The 18,430-nt window shown below is 42.4% G+C and overlaps 1 pseudogene; it reads left to right on the top strand.

Annotated features, from left to right (window-relative positions):
- The first annotated feature begins 3,116 nt into the window (after nucleotides 1-3,116).
- Nucleotides 3,117-18,187, top strand: LOC115327976 (annotated as a pseudogene).
- The last annotated feature ends 243 nt before the right edge of the window (nucleotides 18,188-18,430 follow it).

Raw genomic sequence — 18,430 nt, 5'->3', positions numbered from 1 at the left:
CGATGAGCTCACTACTTCACGGCCACTCAAACCAGGACCTACGACGTCATGAAGGATGTTATTTTTTGCTTGTTTTTGTAAGTCTAATTTGCCTATAACTTTTAAAATAAAGCGAAATTGGAGAAAAGTTTCTTTAAATTACTACGTTCAGTGTGCTCAGGTTCGGTCCAAATTAAAAACCAGTCCAAAAGTTATTGCAGGGCCACTTTAACGCTCCCAATGACGACAAACGAGCAAAAAACATGTCTGCAGCACGCTGCCGGCCAGCCTCTGCAACGCTCCAAAAGGTTAATTTTCCGTGTCCCAAGATGGTCGTCCGGCAGCCGCAATCACGGAGCTGGGAAGCGCAATTTAGCAATTGTTGTAGAGATCAGTAAAAAAATATGGAATGCATACCCTCCTAGCATCCATCAGGTAGGGATAAGCATTCTTTGCAGTCTATATGCCCATCAATATCAACACATGTAGCCATTTGCAGGCAGTCGCATCCTTTCGAAGATCAATCTGGCCTTCGTCAGGCACCAGCTTTCGCTCTCAGCACACCGCCACTGTTGGTGGGCTTCGAGGCTGCTCGCATCTTCACCCTCCACAGGCGGGGCAGCCCCGGTCTGTAAATGTAGAATATGAATATGGCAGGTATTATTTGATAACACTTTATGTTTTGGCCGTGTAAAGAAAATCTGCATTCCATTTTCTAACATATCTGTTATGAAATAACAAGGTCAGGTGGAACGGCTCGATTTCGCTGACTGAAAGACAGAGGGCTTAGCCTGAACCAATTTCCTAGCAGCCTTCGATATTGGTGTGGGGGGAGAGAAGGCTGAACCTCTAAATATGTCTTCCGCCGTGAACAGACTTGGCATCATCGTGTGTCATATATCCCCGATGATTGCCTTCCCCACTAAGATGCATTAAAGCCAAGGCTCGAGCCCAAGCTCATAGCATCGCTAGATGGTCGCACTGCACAAATCCTCGTGCAGCCTGAGTATCTACTAGTACTGGTAAACGCGAGCGAGTTGAAAATGAATACTTAAAATCGAAAGAATAAAGCGGGAGGGACAAGCCCAGGACAACCACGTAAAGCCTGGTTCAAACAGTTGCGTTTGACCGCGTTGCGGCTGCGAGAAACCAGGACATCCCTGCTGCTTATATCGCGTGCCAAGGTGATTCTTTGAATTGGAATCCACGCTTCATACGAAGCACAGATGTGCCGGTGACTCGTTTTCGGTTCTAAACGCAACGCAGACAAACACACTCAATCGCAAGTGTCGGAACCGACCTTTACGGTACATGCTCACAGTAAAGCTGTGAGCCCGAACCGTCTCGCACGCCTAGCCTTCGCTTTAGTACATCTCAGGATGAGACGGAATGTATCATAATAGAACCGCTGTGGTCTCACCATTCTGAGCAGAAGTGCGTGAGTAACCGATGATATTTTCGTGGTCGCTTGCACGTAAACAACCAAGGAGCTTGTACACAACGCCGGCATTCATCTGGCTTGAAAACAACTCGAGCGTTGGCTTGGCTTGGATGTCAGCTGCCCATTGTGCTTACTTGAACTTCACGAAATCCTCTAAATTGAGCAGGCTGCTTCTTGACTTCTGCTGTCGGCGCTTATGTCTGCAATTCGGCGGTTTCCGAGTTCGACGATTCGGAAATCATGGGTGTACCACCGCAACACCCTCTTAACACGATTTCGGTAGCCGTAGGGTGTAAAAAGGATGTACGAAGGGTGTAGGCCTTTCCGTACACCCTTGAATATTCAAAAATCATGTAAAAATGGTGTAGGAAGGGTGTGAGCTCGGAAAAACACCCTTTTAACACGAACATGGGTGTTGAAATTTTTAGTGTGTACTCCTCCGCGCGGGTTGAAAGAGCGGGAGTTTCAAAATTGGAGAGGTTCTGACTCCAACTACAAAACGTCCTGTCACGCAAATTTCGCTAAAAATGTTTATTTCGCGGAACATTTTTTTTTGTGACATGCTTGTCCCACTTAGGCTGTTTAAAAACACTCTTTTCTTTGCAGTTACCCTTTAAATTTTTTTGCCATCATTAGTTAGTTCACGTCACTGTAAACTGAGTTTAGAAAAGTACAAATTTGAGTCTTTTTTTTATTAATGTAGTGCAAGTTTGCCACATCTAGTGAATTTAGCTGAGTTCCGGTATTAATAACAAAACTAAAATGACCGCTAATTATACTGTTCTTATATATTCGTGACATGCATTTAAAGGTGATCACTTTGTTATATTGTGCGTCATTTTAGCCGTAGTAGTTCGTTGGTAAACAATTTGTGAACGTGTCTCTAAAACCTGTTTATTTGACGTGTTTCGTAACTTCTTTCTGTGGAACGGTCTTATTGCAAAGTTTACTATTCAGTGCACACATCGTAAGCCTTTCTTGAAATAAATTTAAAGAATTATTACTACGTGCATGCTTCGGTGTGAAGTTCACGCCTGTGCAATATATCATAGCGAAACCTTCCCCAGGCCTCGAGCTTCGAAATTTTACATCTCCGAAAGAAAATTAGCTACGGTGATCGCACAAATCTGAATGCGCTTAACAAGAACATATGGCTTTCAATATATACATATATACACACACACATATATATATATATATTTTTTTTTACGCAAACGTAACAAATATGACCCAGACCATCATTGTGCGATCTGACTTAAAAACACCCCGCAGTAAAACAAAACAAAAATTCCAGCTCGTCCCGGAACATTCTTCATTTGCCCCTATTGTGGAGAATTACGATATATGGAGACGCTTTTAAGAATCTATGTATATTATCTTATCAAGACGTGCACGTCTCAAGCACCAAAAGCGTCGCTTCTGCCTCTGACAATCAAATGTTGTAAGAATTTGTAAGAACCTTTTTTTTTTTCTTGAGGTTACTGCGAGTCTGGGGAGATAGAGCGCAGTCACGTGTCTCTCTCCTACACGTTAATTGGCTCACCGGGACCGTAGTCTTCGTCGTCTGCCAAGTTACCGTGAAACGTGTGTATACTCTGCCACTAAAACCGTGCAATACAGCCACGGCTAAAAGGAAGAGAGCGTATGCCATTCTGTTCAAGAGAAGGGAAAGGAGGAGCCGTAGAGGAGAGCTGGGATTCCCCCGTCCCTCCTTTCCCTCCTCTTGGCCAGGTCGGGATACACTCTCTCCATGTACTGCACGGTTTTAGTGAAACGGAGAATAGCTGGTACCCAAAACCGGCGGGAAAAAAGCGGGTACATTCTCACTCCCTTCGCGCTGACTCATCTATCGACTTCCAGGTGATTCAAAGTCGGACCAAATATGAAGTCAACGACAACAACTTCGAGAAAAACGAACGAGATTATGAGGTTGGATTTACAGCAAGCGGGAGCAGTTACTGGATAGGCAAGTACAAGCATATGCATCCTAGTGTACCTGCATCTCAGAGAAGGCAACCCGCATCTGGAGCACAAAACAAGTGCATTTAAATGGCGCTCTTGCAAATTTGAACGGTCGCGCGACAGCTTTTTGTCGCACAAGCGAACGGTTCGGGGCAGTCGCGACCGGGCCGATTTTTCGGGCCGGTCGCAGAGTCACCCGGCGGCTGAACCAGTCAGCGGGGCCTCGAACACCCGGCACTTCTGTGGGAGTTGCAACAAACATGGCCGTCCATTCGCGGCACCCTTTCTAAATCTGCTATAAGTAACGTCGGTTCGCGGTAGAGGGCATGGAGAAAGAGCCACGGAAGTCTCTACGGTGGATCTGATCAACGCTATTAGATTGTATTCATTCCTCTATACAAAGCAGCATTCCTGTCTGAACGAGCGCCCAAAATGAACCCGGTTTGACAGCAAATCCGCGACTTTTGACTTCGCAGGTACGTATTTTCTACCGCAAAATCTCGCGTGAGTGAGCCCCAATGTAGCGATTGTTCTTTCATTGTACGCTTAATTCCGAAAGACTCAGGCAAATACCTCCATTTTTTTTTCCCTTGGACAAGAATTACGCACGAGGAGGTGTGCGACAACAAAAATTTGAAAACCGCGAAACAGGAACCCGACCCCATTGGAAATTTTCATTTACATTCATACAAAAAGTTTTACAAAAAGGCATTTCCTGTATACCCTTTTGTGGGAAGGCATACGGGAAGCCATTTCCTGTATACCCTTTTGTGGGAAGTCACACAGGAAGTCATTTTCCTTAAACGTTTATACATGACGTCTTACAGGAAGGAACTTCCTGTTTGCTTTTTATACAGGAAGCCCTACAGGAAAGTATTTCCTATTTATTTATTTATTTATTTATTTATTTATTTCGGGTTACCCCGCAGCGCCCGAAGGCATTATTGCAGGGGGGGGGGGGGGGGGTGCATCGTTGTGAGGGTAGAAATTACACACGTGCATATGCACCAAAAAAAAGGAATAACGCAAGCTCACAGGAAAACACACTCAATCAAAAGCAAGCTCAGAATATGATAAAAGAAACATCGGTGACTCGCATTCCAGGTACGTGCCAGATAAAAGATTCAGCTGAGGTAAATATGTGCTAACAGCGAAATTAAATAACCCACTTGCCGCATGACACAGAAATAAAAAAATAAAAAAAAACACACCCACACAGATGTAGTTTTATCAACTTCGTTCAAGGAATAATACAGTAATCGAAGTAGGAACAAATAAACATACAACAGTATCGCACCCAGTAATCACTCGAAATTCACATCGGAAGGGTCAAAACATTTTCCTAGTCATGTTAGTCTGGCCAGCTGTCACGTGACAGTCTGTCAAAGAAAAGTGAGTTTGACAAGATAGAAACGGTGCCATTTGGCAGGGCGTTCCACTCTTTAATAGTGTTGGGAAAAAAAAAGAAAAAAAAATGAATATTAGGGGGGATCGGTGGCCGAGTGGTCTAGCGCACACCAGCTCGGAGCACGTGGAGCGAAAGCTCGCGCTGCAGAACCCAGGGATCCTGGGTTCGAGCCCCACCCCTGCCCGTTTCGATCTGGATGAGCATCGTACCGGCGTGCGGTCGTGTATCACTACTGCGTGATGCACGTTAAAGACCCCAGGCTAGCGGGTGTACGGCACTGGCTAAATTTCTCATCTACAGCTGGGAGACTCGTCGCCCCTGTGAGGCAGACCAAGTTCTAGGCTGTATAAACACACACACAACCCAATTATTATTAAAAAATGAATATTTCAAAAACGTTGGTTCGGGCTGTCCATTCCCTAAATTTTTCCGAGTGGTCTAATCTCCTAGATACGATGTTGTGGGGTTGAATAAACTTAGCTTTATTAATGCCGGTTTGAGCATGGTAAATTGCGTGAAGAAACTTCAAACGAAGACGTCTTCTTCTGAAGGAAAGCGGCTCCTACTCTAATTGCCTTTTAAGAGCGGTAGCACTTTCTCTGTAATTGTAGTTTCTTGTGACAAATCTCGCAGCCCTGCTCTGTACTTGCTCTATTTTTTCTCTCCAAGTAACTCTCTTTTGGGTCCCACAGGACACTGGCGTACTCCAGTATCGGCCTAACGTTAGTCTTAAAAAGAGTTGCTTCCGCAGTTTGGGGACAGTCCATGAAATTACGTTTCAAAAAGTTTAACATGCAGTTAGCTTTGGCCGTGACGAAGTCGATGTGTGCTCTCCATGACAAGTTATGAGAAAATTTAACACCTACATACTTTACTACTTTTTCCTTCTTCAGTTAAACGCCACCGATCGAGTACGCAAAAGTTTACTGGCTGGCGCTTCCTAGTGAACGTCATCTGAGAGCATTTGTGGATACTAAGCTTCATTCCCCACTTGTCGCACCACCGTGAAATTCTGTTAATGTCCTCTTGCAAAGCCAGGCAGTCCGATTCAGTCCTAATATTACTATATATGACACAGTCATCTGCCTAGAGGCGAATGCTTGATCCAGCTCCAACAGAAATATAATTTATACATAATAAAAACAGAAGAGGCCCTAGCACAGACCCCTGGGGGACACCCGACGTTACGTCTACGTAAGTTGATGTTTTCCCGTTGACCAGAACTGCCTGTTTTCTATTCTGTAAATAGTCTGAAATCCAGTTAAAAAGACAATCAGGTAGGCTAAGAGAGTTTACTTTTTGCAAAAATAATTTATGAGGGACCATGTCGAATGCTTTTTGGAAGTCTAAAAAGACACAATCCACCTGCAGTCCTTTATCAAAGGAATAAGCTATGTCATGGTAAAATTCAACTAGCTGAGTGTCGCAGGAAAAAACACTTCTGAATCCATGCTGATTAGGATAAAGGAAGTTGTTTATAACAAGATGTTTGAATAGATTACTGTAAATTATGTGTTCTAGTATTTTCGAGCACACACAGAGTAGGGAAATTGGCCTGTAGTTGTCTACCCTATTTTTTGGTCCGCTTTTGTGTGCTGGAACAACATATGCTCTTTTCCATTCGCTGGCCAGACAGCCAAAGGAGAGTGAGCTTTTAAATAAAACATACAAAAAACATGACAAGATTCCAGAGCATTTTTTAAGGACGCGACAAGATAGTCCATCCGGCCCGGTGACTTTGTTTTCTTTAAGATTATTTACCAGCTTAAGGATTCCATCTTGGCTTATTTAAATATCAGGCATACTCTCTCCTAGAGTAAAGGAAAATGAAGGGATGGCATCCCCAATAGGCAACGTAAATACAGACTCAAAATAACTGTTGAAGAGCATCGCCTTATCACTGTCCTTATCTACTAGTCGTCCGGATTCTTTGATGGGTCGAATGCCCGTGACGTCTCTCTTTCAGGCCTTAACGTATTTCCAGAATATCTTCAGGTTTCGCTTTAACTTTTCGTCAAGGGAGTTGTGAAACATAGTTTTAAAAGAGGACATCTTTTCTTTGAAGAGTGTTGTAAGCTCCTTCAGGCGGGCCAGATTACCAGAGTTGCTATTTTGTCGGTACTTTACAAACACTCGCCGTTTTTTTTTTAATGATTTAACGTTGCTCTTTGTTAATCCATGGCTTGTCGTTGCGTCTTTTGGAGTTTATAACTTTTGATGGAACAAAAGTGTCAGTAAGGGATTTTAGCTTTGTCTTAAACACATTCCAGAGTGTGTCAACATCCACATCAGAACTGAGGTTTCTAAACAAAGGAAAAAAAGAGAAAAGTTCGTCATCCATAGTCGCGTAGTTACCTTGATCGTATAGGAATATTTTCCTTGGGGGCATGCGAGCTACTGCTTTCTTTGCGCATTTTATTTGTCCGATTACCGCCTTGTGATCGCACATGCCGGGAATACCTGAGACAGAGGAGATAATAGAACTTTCATTGCTGAAAATCAAATCGAGCGTGTTATCTCTTCTAGGGTCCAAGCGCGTAGGAACCGACACGTGCTAGTGCAGCGAAAAACTAGAAGTAAAATTCATAAAGGATTCATATGGCCCGGATGAATTTGAGGTACTCGGCAACCCTTCATCCCATTGAATATCCGGAAAATTGAAATCCCCTCCCAGCACAAGATAGTCGAAAGAAATGGATGACAAGGCATTCGTTAATAGTTGGATTGATTCGTCACTAGTCGCAGGTGGTCTATAAAAGGAGCCGATGACGAGGAATCCGAAATGGGTAGCTTTTTGTAAAACTTGTTGCAATCTTCTCCGTGTGTCGCGATAGTTGTGACTTGGTTGTTTCATGTTCGCGAAATCCTTTTTGTTCGATTGGTTGTCTTTTTATGAATGTTTCCAATGTAGTACCTGTTACGTCATACTTGATTTTTTGTGTATAACCCCCCCCCCCCCTACTGTAATGCCGAAAGGCGCTGTGGGTATCAAATAAATAAATAAATAAAATAAATGAATTCCTGTATGGCTTCTTACGGGCATTCAAACAGGTAATGAATGGTGGTTCCTATAAAAGCCATTAGAAGCACAATCTTAATCTCTATAAGATAAGCTCCAGCCTATTTCCACATTTATACATACAAAGCTCCAATTCACTTCGTTTTGAGTGGGCATCCGGCACAAACAAGTTCTAAGTATAGAGCTGGTTATTAACGCTGTGGCGGACGATTCTTTTCAATGATTTGGCAACATCGACGACGGACGCCTTACACCGCCCACTGCAACCTCAACTCCGACAACTGATACATCAACGACGGATGTCATTTTCACTGGTAGGAAGAGCCATAACGGTTATCGCTGTTATGGGCCCCGTATGCCTCTGCAGGGACCTTTAGGTGGTATATGGGCCCTGTATACCTATACAATATCCTTTAGGTGGTTATGGAACGGGTATAATTATACAGGATCCCCGGTGTGGGTATGGGTTCCATGTGCCTAACCATGATCCCGCATCAATAACATCACCCGACATTTTGGAGAGGATCCCTTAATAATAATATTATACCTCTAGCAAAAAAAAAATATATATATATATATGTAAAATACATTTCTATGTCCATTGAACGTCTAGGATCAAATAAGATTATATGAGAACATACAAGAACTATATGAGATGTATAAGAATAAATAATAATAATAATAGTAATAATAATAATAATAATAATAATATAAGATCCTTTAAAGAAACTTCTGAGAAATTTTTTATATGGTTCTTGTATAGTACTTATATATCTTATACAGTTCTTATAAGGTTCTTATATTTTTTACATATGATTTATATGGTTCTTATATGTTATTGGACACAAGGAATTTCTCATACAAATGGCTTTTTCACTAGGGAACCTCTAATACTTCTCGTATATAGCAAAACTAGACTTGCTTAGACGTCGCAGACTGCTGATGTGCTGCTGTTCTACGATGATCATCCAAATGACGGCCATTTTGCAGGCTCCAGGGCGCACTTCCATAGGAAGTTGTGGATAGGGGAGTTGTAGTGGAGAGGGCAGTATCGACGGCGGCTCCCGAGAGCTCCCGAGGAACAACTCACGGAAGCGGCTCGCCGATCGCCTGCCGTGTGAACGTCGGTTCTCGCTTGTCACATGTCACTAGTTGGTCGCGCGACTGGCAGTCGCAGGTGTAAACGCTCATGCGGGCATTTGGACTCGTTACTCCAGCTCCTTGCTCGCCCTCTCGAGGTAGGAACGCGAAGCGCTCTAGCGATCACGCTATACTCCGTTCACCCTAAAGTAGAGTCACCCGCTTGTCACTAAATGGGCGAATTTCGCTACACAAACCTGAATTCCAGGAATGCACGAGAGTGTTGATTCTTTCGGAGGTTCATTACGAAGACGTAATGATGGTCTTACGGCCCTTAGATTTTCCTGTGAAAGCGCTGTGGATTTTTAAGAAATTTCTGATATATCGCCGTTTTCACCGTTTTGAGCGCATTTTTAGGCAGCTTTAAATCAACATTACTTAGAAGAAAATACTGGCAAAACGTATGGTTGTATATACTCGAGGTTTCTCCAACCTTAGTTTTAAGACCATGGTGAGAAGACTATATACTGTACACTGTTAGCAAAAATAACACGCCCAGACGTGTAAACCGTTGTCCCATAGCGGACACGTCGGAACGTGTTCGTGTTACACGGAGCCATCTGCGTTATTCGTTTACACATGAGGTGCCGTGTAAACTTAACACGCTACACCGTGTCTGCCTTCCGCAAAACACATTTCGAGCGTGTTCCTTATAAAGCATGGCGGCCAGCAGCCGAGAATAGGCGAGGGACGAGCCCAGCGAGCCGCGCGCCTTTCAGCCGAATTGAAAGCACACGGGGCGCGTTAGTTCTCGTTCGCTGTCTTTTATAGACAGTAAAGTCTCCAAGCGGCGGACGTAGCTACGTGCAAAGGTACCTACGTGCGTCGTCGGCGGCGTCGGTAGCTTCAACAAAGCCGCTAGACAAAAAAAAAAAAAAAAAAAAACGGATGCCGAACTCACATGGGTAAATAACTTGAGCAAACTATTTAGAATCGCGCGGTAAGTTGCGACACCTCTCGAGATTTCTAGCAGCCTATATTTAAAAAAATACGATTCTGTTAACACACTGCGAACGACCACGACCAGAGAGCAACCCTACATACAGGGTGAAACAAGGAGACCGGAGGCTCTTTAGATCGACCGCAAAATTCGGTTTCTTAACTTATCACGCTACGACTTTGTGCAGCGTTGCCCACAGATGGTGCTTTTTTTTTTTTTTGTAAAATTTGCAAAGAGCGAATTTACCTGAGGAAGAAGTAAAGAAAGAAAAAGGCTTAGCTCCTATGGAAACGCAGCAAAGCCACCGGTCTGCAAACAAGACGGCGCCGTTTCGCACGGGACACAAGAGATGCCGCAACGAACGCTGCCAACGAACGAGTATACGGCGCCGAGAGCCAGCGTCTTTAGCAGACGATTTTTTCGACTCAAAAGCGGCGCGCGTTCCGCAGGCGGCGACAGTCGCAGAAACAAAAACAGGCGCGGTAACAACAAGGAACTGCAGTTCCTTGTCTACTAAATACGCCGGCTCTCGGCGTCATCTGCTCGTTCGTTGGCGGCAGTTGGCGTCGCGACCTCTTGCGCCATCTCTTGTCTCCCGTGCGAAACGGCGCCGTGTTGCTTGAAGACCGGTGGCGTCGGTGCGTTTCCGTAGGAGCTAAGCCTTTTTCTTTCTTTACTTTTTCCTCACGTAAGTTTGCTCTTTGCAAACTTTACAAAAAAAAAAATGCACCATCTGAGGGCAACGCTGCACAAAGTCGTAGCGTGATAGGTTAAGAAACCGAATTTTGCGGTCGATTTAAAGAGCCTGCCGTCTCCTTGTTTCACCCTGTACAACCCAGGCAACACCAGTACCACGTAATACACAGCACCGACATGAACACAAACACAACAACGACACTACGCCCGACACTTCCTACTTGATATTCATTTCTCCCCGCGGCGCATATAAGCTTGACATGTGCGGGTGAGCTCTTTGGTCGCTGACCATTACAGACTTTCTGTAATGGTCGCTGACCATTACAGAAAGTTTCCCGAAAAAAAATTGTAGGACACAGCGGACATTAGTACAAAAAATAACTTTAGATCGACTCAACGCTTTTCAGACCGCTGTTTCAAATACAAATTGGAGCCGGGTACTGTGTGAGGATAGTGCTGACGGGGCTTATAACACTTTTATAGAGTTATTTCTTAGACTGTATAAGACATATTTTCCTTTCACTTCTATTAAAACAAACAAGCGCATAAAGAAGCCTTGGATAACGAGGGATTTACTCTGTAAAATTAAGATAAAAAACGCTTTATATGGTAGATTTATAAAATCCAAGGACCAGAAGGACCTTAAAGTATTTAAAAACTATCGCAACAACCTGACAAAAGAACTAAAGCGCGCCAGAACGCGTTATCATTTTGATTTGTTCAAGGCCACACAAGGACGCACTGACATCATGTGGAAGCAACTAAATTATCTTCTTTATCGTAATCGCCCCTTCAGTTCAATTGAAAAGATTCTGTGCAATGGTACGGAACTTACTGGATGTTCACTGGCAAATGCTTTTAACGAACATTTTGTAAATATTCTGGGTACTACTGAAACCGAAACTCCTTTGGTTTTAAATGATAAACGGAACAGTGATTCGATATCTTTAGATCCCGTCGTCGAACCAGAAATTATAAGCGTGTTTCTTCTGCTTAAAAATAGTTCTAGTTGTGACGTCGACGGCATCCAGATAAGACCGGTAAAACATGTTATTCATCTGTTAGCACCTGTAATAACTCATATATTTAATACCTCTTTCTCTACTGGAATTTTTCCTAAGCGAATGCAAATTGCCAAAGTTTCAGCATTGCATAAAAAAGGAAATGTAAATGAAATGGAAAACTACAGGCCAATTTCGATATTACCAGTGTTTTCCAAGGCGCTCGAAAAGGTTATTCATACACGTTTGACTAAATTTTCAAATAAGTATAACTTGATAACTCCATCACAGTATAGATTTATAAAACACAAGTCGACAGAATCTGCCTTACTTGTTTTAAAAGAATTTATTTTACAAAGCTTTGAAAACAAAAATATGGTTCTTGGAGTCTTTATAGATTTCACCAAGGCGTTTGACTGCCTCAATCATAAAATTTTACTATCTAAATTAGATAATTATGGAATTCGAGGGCACGCTTTACAGCTGATAAGATCTTATCTGAAGCATCGTGCACAATATGTTTATATCAATGGGAATTCTTCCACTATAAAACCTATTCCTTCTGGTGTACCACAGGGTAGTATATTGGGCCCCTTCCTCTTTAACATGTACGTGAATGATATAGTCAATATTAATGTAAGCGCAAAATTTGTAAACTATGCTGATGACACGAGCATACTGTTTTCTGCAGATGATCCTGACCTATTATTCGATATGGCAAATCTGGCCCTGTCTAGGTTGCAAACGTGGAGTCAATACAACGCATTACAAATAAATGTAAATAAAACCAAAGCCGTGCTTTTTCGTCCTAAAAATAAACTCGTTACCATTACCAAGGAGATAGTTTTGAATTCAACCAAAATCGAGATTGTGAATTGTTTTAAACTCTTAGGTGTCACGTTTTCTGAAAATATGTCGTGGGAAAGTCATATAAACTCTCTTATTCCAAAGCTATCCCAAACTGTGGGCATGTTAAAACGACATCGTTATATTTTCCAAAGAGCGTTAAATTATTAATATATAATTATCTATTTTATTCTCACTTAAATTATTGCCATTTAGTTTGGGGAACAACAACTTTAACAAACCTAGAAAAGTTACATGTATTGCAAAGAAAAGCACTGAGGGCTATAGCTGCCGTCTCGTATGATTTTCACACAGCTGGATTATTTCAAAAATTTCGCGTATTAAACGCGCATGCATTATATGATTACAGGCTTAGCACTAGCCTTAAAGTAGAGCAACTTAAAGACTCAACTTTTTTAACAGATCTTGGAAATTTATCAAAAAATGTTCATAATTACCCTACCCGAGGTGCTGAATGTTGGGAGGTGGCTACACCAAGAACAAACTATGGCAAACAAATGCTTAAATACACTCTCCCCAATTTACTCAATTCGTATAAGACTAAAAGTATAGATTGGGATAAGTTATCCCTAAGAGAAGTAAAATCATCTTTTTTCTCTAGCAGCTGAAGGTAGTTGCCTTTCTTTCTTTGTGATCTTTGTAACTAGTTTTTGCATAATTTTTATCTCTGCTGTCTGTCCTGCCTCAATGTAAAAAAGGGGAAAAGAAATCTAAAATTTGTTTTAAAATGTGTGATAGCGACAATCATTGTACAATTTTTTTTTTTCTTTTCTCCTCTTGAATATCGTTTTTTCCGGCTCTGTTGCTGCTTTCTGTAGGCGGTCAGGGACCCGTCAAGCTGTACCTGACAGCTTTTTTCCCTGATCGCCACCATCTTATGGTGGAAAAAAATAAACATTATTTATAGAACACACAAAACACGGCGAAACGGACAGCCGTGTGTTAGAACTGTTTGCATTTAGAAAGTGTGGAGACAAAATCTATAATGTTAGTCCGTTGCGACAAATAACGATATATTAACAATAAATCTTAATCGGTCATGAAAAAGTTCAAAGTTTTTTTTTATTTTTTTGCTTGACCAGTGTTATGAGCAGTCCGACTAGCTTGAATCAGATAGGAAAACAAATTATTGGGATTTTTTCATTACGTATAAAATAATAAATGAAAATGATCCTTGCGCAAAGCATCCTTTATATATATTTGAGAAGGACATCCGCCCAACACTTCACTTCCGCTAGTAGCAGTACGGGAGCAGACGCCTTTACTTCTGGGACATTTTGATGCAGTTTGTTGCCGTATGTCGTGTCGGTGCCGAGTGGAGCGGTGGAGCCTGGGAGTTTGAGACCGGTATTATTCGTGAACACTGGTGTGGGGCGCTGATGCGTCGTTTTTTATACTGCCACCACCCTGAACTTTGAAGATACACGGGCCCGTAGCACTGCATTATGCTGAATCGCGAGCTCCTTCTCTGTTGACGTCGCTTTCCTGGTACCACTCGTGGAGACTGAAAGCGTTTAAACAGTGTGCACCGTCTCGCCTACATCCCCGGTGACGTACTCGACCTGTTGAAACTTATTGCTTCCTTCATTTTGGAGTATAAAATTTGGAAGCTTTCTAAACGACATTTTTAAAATATTTAATAACGGCATTCGTAAAGCATGCTTTAAGGCGAAAACCTTACTTGATCCATTGAGCGAAAAAGCATTGTATAAACCAATAAAAATACGATTGAGTGGCATGCGCCGCTCAACGGGCGACTTTGCTTGTTTCATTACCTTGGCGTCGTCCTTGCGGTCATCCTAGAAGTCGTCCTATACCTCTAGGACGGCCTCACCTCTCACAATGCTAGAAAAGCAAGCGGCGTAGTTGCCGTGCTCGAAAGGCGACCATAAAGTAGTCAAGTGTCCGCAGCGTCATGCCAAGCGAATAATTTTTGAAAACATGAAATCCAGATAGAATCTAGATATATTTCCACTTTCATAATCCAAATAGCGAAACGTCAAACTGGGTTTTTAGTAGAATTAGAGCTCTAAAAATTGCGAAACTCGATGTGTCTACTAAGTAACGTACGAGCATTTAATTTCAAGAATAATCTACCCGTTTAACCCATCTAATGGAACAAGGCTCTCAAAATCACATCTTTTAGTGGCTGAAATTTTTTTTACCTTACAAACTACGTTTTAAGACACATTTTTTCGGTAGGAGCGAAACCAACATTAACGTCTATACCGAGGCGTTGACTCCAGAACAGAAGTTAGTTTTGGTACACACGATACTAAACCGAAGACAAACGGACAAGGGGACAAGCACACACGTCTAAATCTCTATGACTGACGCAAAGTGATGAGCTTTGAGACGTGCGTGTTTGCCCTTTGTCGTCCGTTCGTCTCCGGTTTAGAGTCAAGTGTAACCTTAACGAGCTCGCCTGCTTTATAAATTTGGTTTCTATTTTGCTCCTGACTTTAAAAAAAAATGAATCAAGGAGTCAACATTACGCTAAACATATTTGTTGTTTTGGGAAAAAAAATGTCACCTGCCTGAGGAATAATTCGTGTCGCTCAGTGAAGCCAGCACACCACGAGACAGTCCCAGCAACTGATACACCCATCACGTATCTCCGACCCTCACTATACCCGCTATTTTGATAAACGATTGGCGCCACCTATAAACAGCTGGCGTCGCTCGTGTCACGTGAGACCTTGGCATCACGTCACGTGGCAACGTCACGTCACATGGTAAACTTTCCCGGAAACTTTAGTGGGTCTACATGTACAGTGCGCCACGCACATCTGCGAGTGATGTTAAATCTCCTTTTAGAATCTTCCTCAAACCAAAACAAGAAAAGACAAACAAAAAACTAATTTTCGCGTTAAACAAAAAACACCTGTAGTAAGAATATTAATTTTGGTCCACCCGTAAAATAAAACCAGTCAATAAAGACACTCTCAGGTGACGTAGCCTATAGGTATTTATTTGCTTTGCGATTAGCACTGATACTCACCATTCGAAACAAGCTCTCACAAGTAATGGTATTTTGCCAGCATTTCAGCTTGCTCCTGAATACAATTATAATAATAAAATACATTACCCTATGTTATTAAACCATATGATTAGATAGTATTGCGAAACGAAAAATGTGGATCGCTACTCTTCTATTTATTTCATGTTCTGAATTTACTATCGTTAGTTTGCTTTGACCTATGCTTTTAGTCAGCGCAATGCTCATTCCTGCAGCTCATGTTAGGAGTGAGGCCTCACGTCATGGAGGGTTTATGACTCAGTCTTAACTTTGGAGATGGCGTTCATGTTTTAATTCTAAACACATTTTTACCTTCCGCTAAAGGCAACGAAAATCTTCATGCACTTACGAGTTTTCCGAACAACCAACAATCTCTCAGAATCGAACTGACAAGAACAGGACAAACAAAACCGACAGTTGTGCTCTATCACAAATTTCATGTTGGCTCCAAAGAGGAGAAGTACAAGCTGACCATCGACGAATACGAGGGTCCTGACGGTAGGTATCGGTTTTGCCGGCTTGCCTCTTTCAACATATCATCCTAAGAATGTGTGATTCCGTTTGTTAGTGCGCGCTTTGTCCGCTGTGAGCAGGACTTCTTCGGCTCTGCCGACAGGAAACCGAAAACTGGAAACGAGTCCAAACTGTGTGTTTTTGAAGGGCGGTAAAATCTGCGCGTGCTGTCTAGCTCTTTAAGCGGGCTGATTTTGTGATTTCAGACGATGCTTAGCAATTCTCTAATTGAAGCAATGTTTAAAATTTGATAGTTTGAAATTTAATTACCTAAAAATAATTAGGAACCTGGTTATCACTGACGTTAATAATTATTTTGGGTGCACTCTTTAAAGAGACTAATACGTCATCAAAATCTTCTGTGTGACACGTAGTTTCGCATGAACAATTTCGCCGTTGTTCCGTGAAGCACGCAGGCATATTCTACCTTTTATGAAATCGTAAAAAAAAATGTGCTATGACACAGGTGGCCAGAGTGACATGGGGATAGAGATGCAGACAACACTGCAAAAGTTCAGAGAGCTGCAAAAAAAATAAAGAAACGGGGGCTACTTTTAACAGAAAATGATATCGAGGAAACAGTTCTTTCTAAAGGGGCCAATTATAATAGTCGACTACAACCAATAACACCAGGCAGCAGTACCTTCCTTCAACCCCTAAGCAATATTGAACCATGCAGTCATTTTTGCTTTACGGTTGCTAAAGCAACCAGCCGCTGCCCCCGACGCCCGTTGTTCGTATTCGAACTTTTTTTCAAGAACAATAAAAAAAACAAAAAAAACAGGGTCGCTGGACATATATGCGTGTCAAAATGCAGTCCAACTGTATGTAGGTAGTGTAGTATAAGACTGGCAAGACAATGAGGTTTTCTTTCTTTTTTTTTAATTGTAGAACTTTTTTTGTTTTGTTTTAATGCGGGGACACATGAGGAGAAAAGGGGGGGGGGGGGGGGGGGGGAGGCACCAGGCTTACCAGGGAGCCGCGAGCCGCACTTGGACCCGCGTAGAGCCGGCTCGCGAGCCGCAGTTTGGGCACTCCTTTGCTATAATGTTAAGTCTTGGCTGTTGATTCCTTCCAGATTTTGTTTGCCTTTCAATTCAACTACAGACATTCATAGTGACTGGTACAGTGAAGCCCCAGTTCGATTCTGGACGTAGATTATTGACACTTTAAGTGGTTTTTGACCTAGCCAGACAAACGGCTTTTCGGAATATCCAGAGTTTAGTCTTCGCAGCATGCTATTTATTATCTCTCAATTTAGATTGGCTATTGAAAGACCAGCAAATGACGGTTGTGCAAAAGCCAACATTAAAATTTTCACGCTTTCTCCAGCAATGCGATGTCACATATAACTTGGAAGTCGAGCAGTCTAAAACGACACACTGCTTTAAGTGTTGTTTTTTTTTCGTTTGCCGGCGTGAGTTTTTGCAGAATTCATTTAACATTACCGAACGGGAACAAACTGTGCTGCCCCCATATAACAGCAATGGATGAATGGATGGATGGTAACGGTCGTATACCTTTGCAACGGGCGGTAGCCTGCTGCAACTAGCGTCATAATTTTCACGTCACGGTTTAAGTGTTGTCAGTGTTGCTATAGAGCCTTTCAGACCAAATTTTAAAATTTCGATACCTCTACAAACAATTAATGAGACTCGTAATTTAGACTACTAGTTCGGTCGTGTCAATTAATCTGTTGAACCAATTTTGAGGTAAAATTGGAAGCTTTGCCACTTTGGAAGCGAAGGAAAGCATTTTGCGTCCACTGGCGCAGTAAAACGTTTATACATGTTTGCCTTTAAGAGAACATATTTTATATTTGCCGCTTGTGAGCATATTGTAGTGCGAGAGCGGTCAATAACTTTGCTTGATTCCCGCCGGTTTTTGGCATGCACAGGTTACGACGCGTTGTCCTACCACAGCGGAGAGAAGTTCACCATCAAGAAGAGCATGACACAGACACCCGACAAAGACAAGTGCTCCGCAAGACTAAGTGGTGGCTGGTGGTTCAAGGAATGCAACGGGGCAAATCTTAATGGACGTAAATTCACCTACACTTCGCCAACAAAGGCCCTCGGTATTACTTGGCACATCAAAGGCCAAGAAGAATCCTACTATTATCCCCACGACAGTGTGGAGATGAAGATCAGGGACTACGACTATGGTTTCTGCACGGGCGCTTTTAAATCCAAACGCATCTAATTTCTAATTTCTGCTGCGGTGCAAAAAATAAAAACACGAAATTGCGCGGATGTCGTGATTTACTATACGCTCTGCGAATTTCTCGCTTCGTGACTTCTCTCTGCAAACTTTGGAAATAAAATATCACTGCTAGAGAAAACAGCTTGCATTGTCTTGGCTCTCCCGGCTACCGCCAACGTCTAACTCTAAACCGGCGGTCGCACTATTTATACATCTTACAAAAGAGACGCTGCAGACACCGTC

The sequence above is a fragment of the Ixodes scapularis genome, unplaced genomic scaffold (genome assembly GCF_016920785.2).
Source record: "Ixodes scapularis isolate PalLabHiFi unplaced genomic scaffold, ASM1692078v2 PGA_scaffold13__105_contigs__length_92229423, whole genome shotgun sequence".
In the NCBI taxonomy this organism is placed as follows: domain Eukaryota; kingdom Metazoa; phylum Arthropoda; class Arachnida; order Ixodida; family Ixodidae; genus Ixodes; species Ixodes scapularis.
This window is presented reverse-complemented; position numbering and strand designations above follow the sequence as displayed.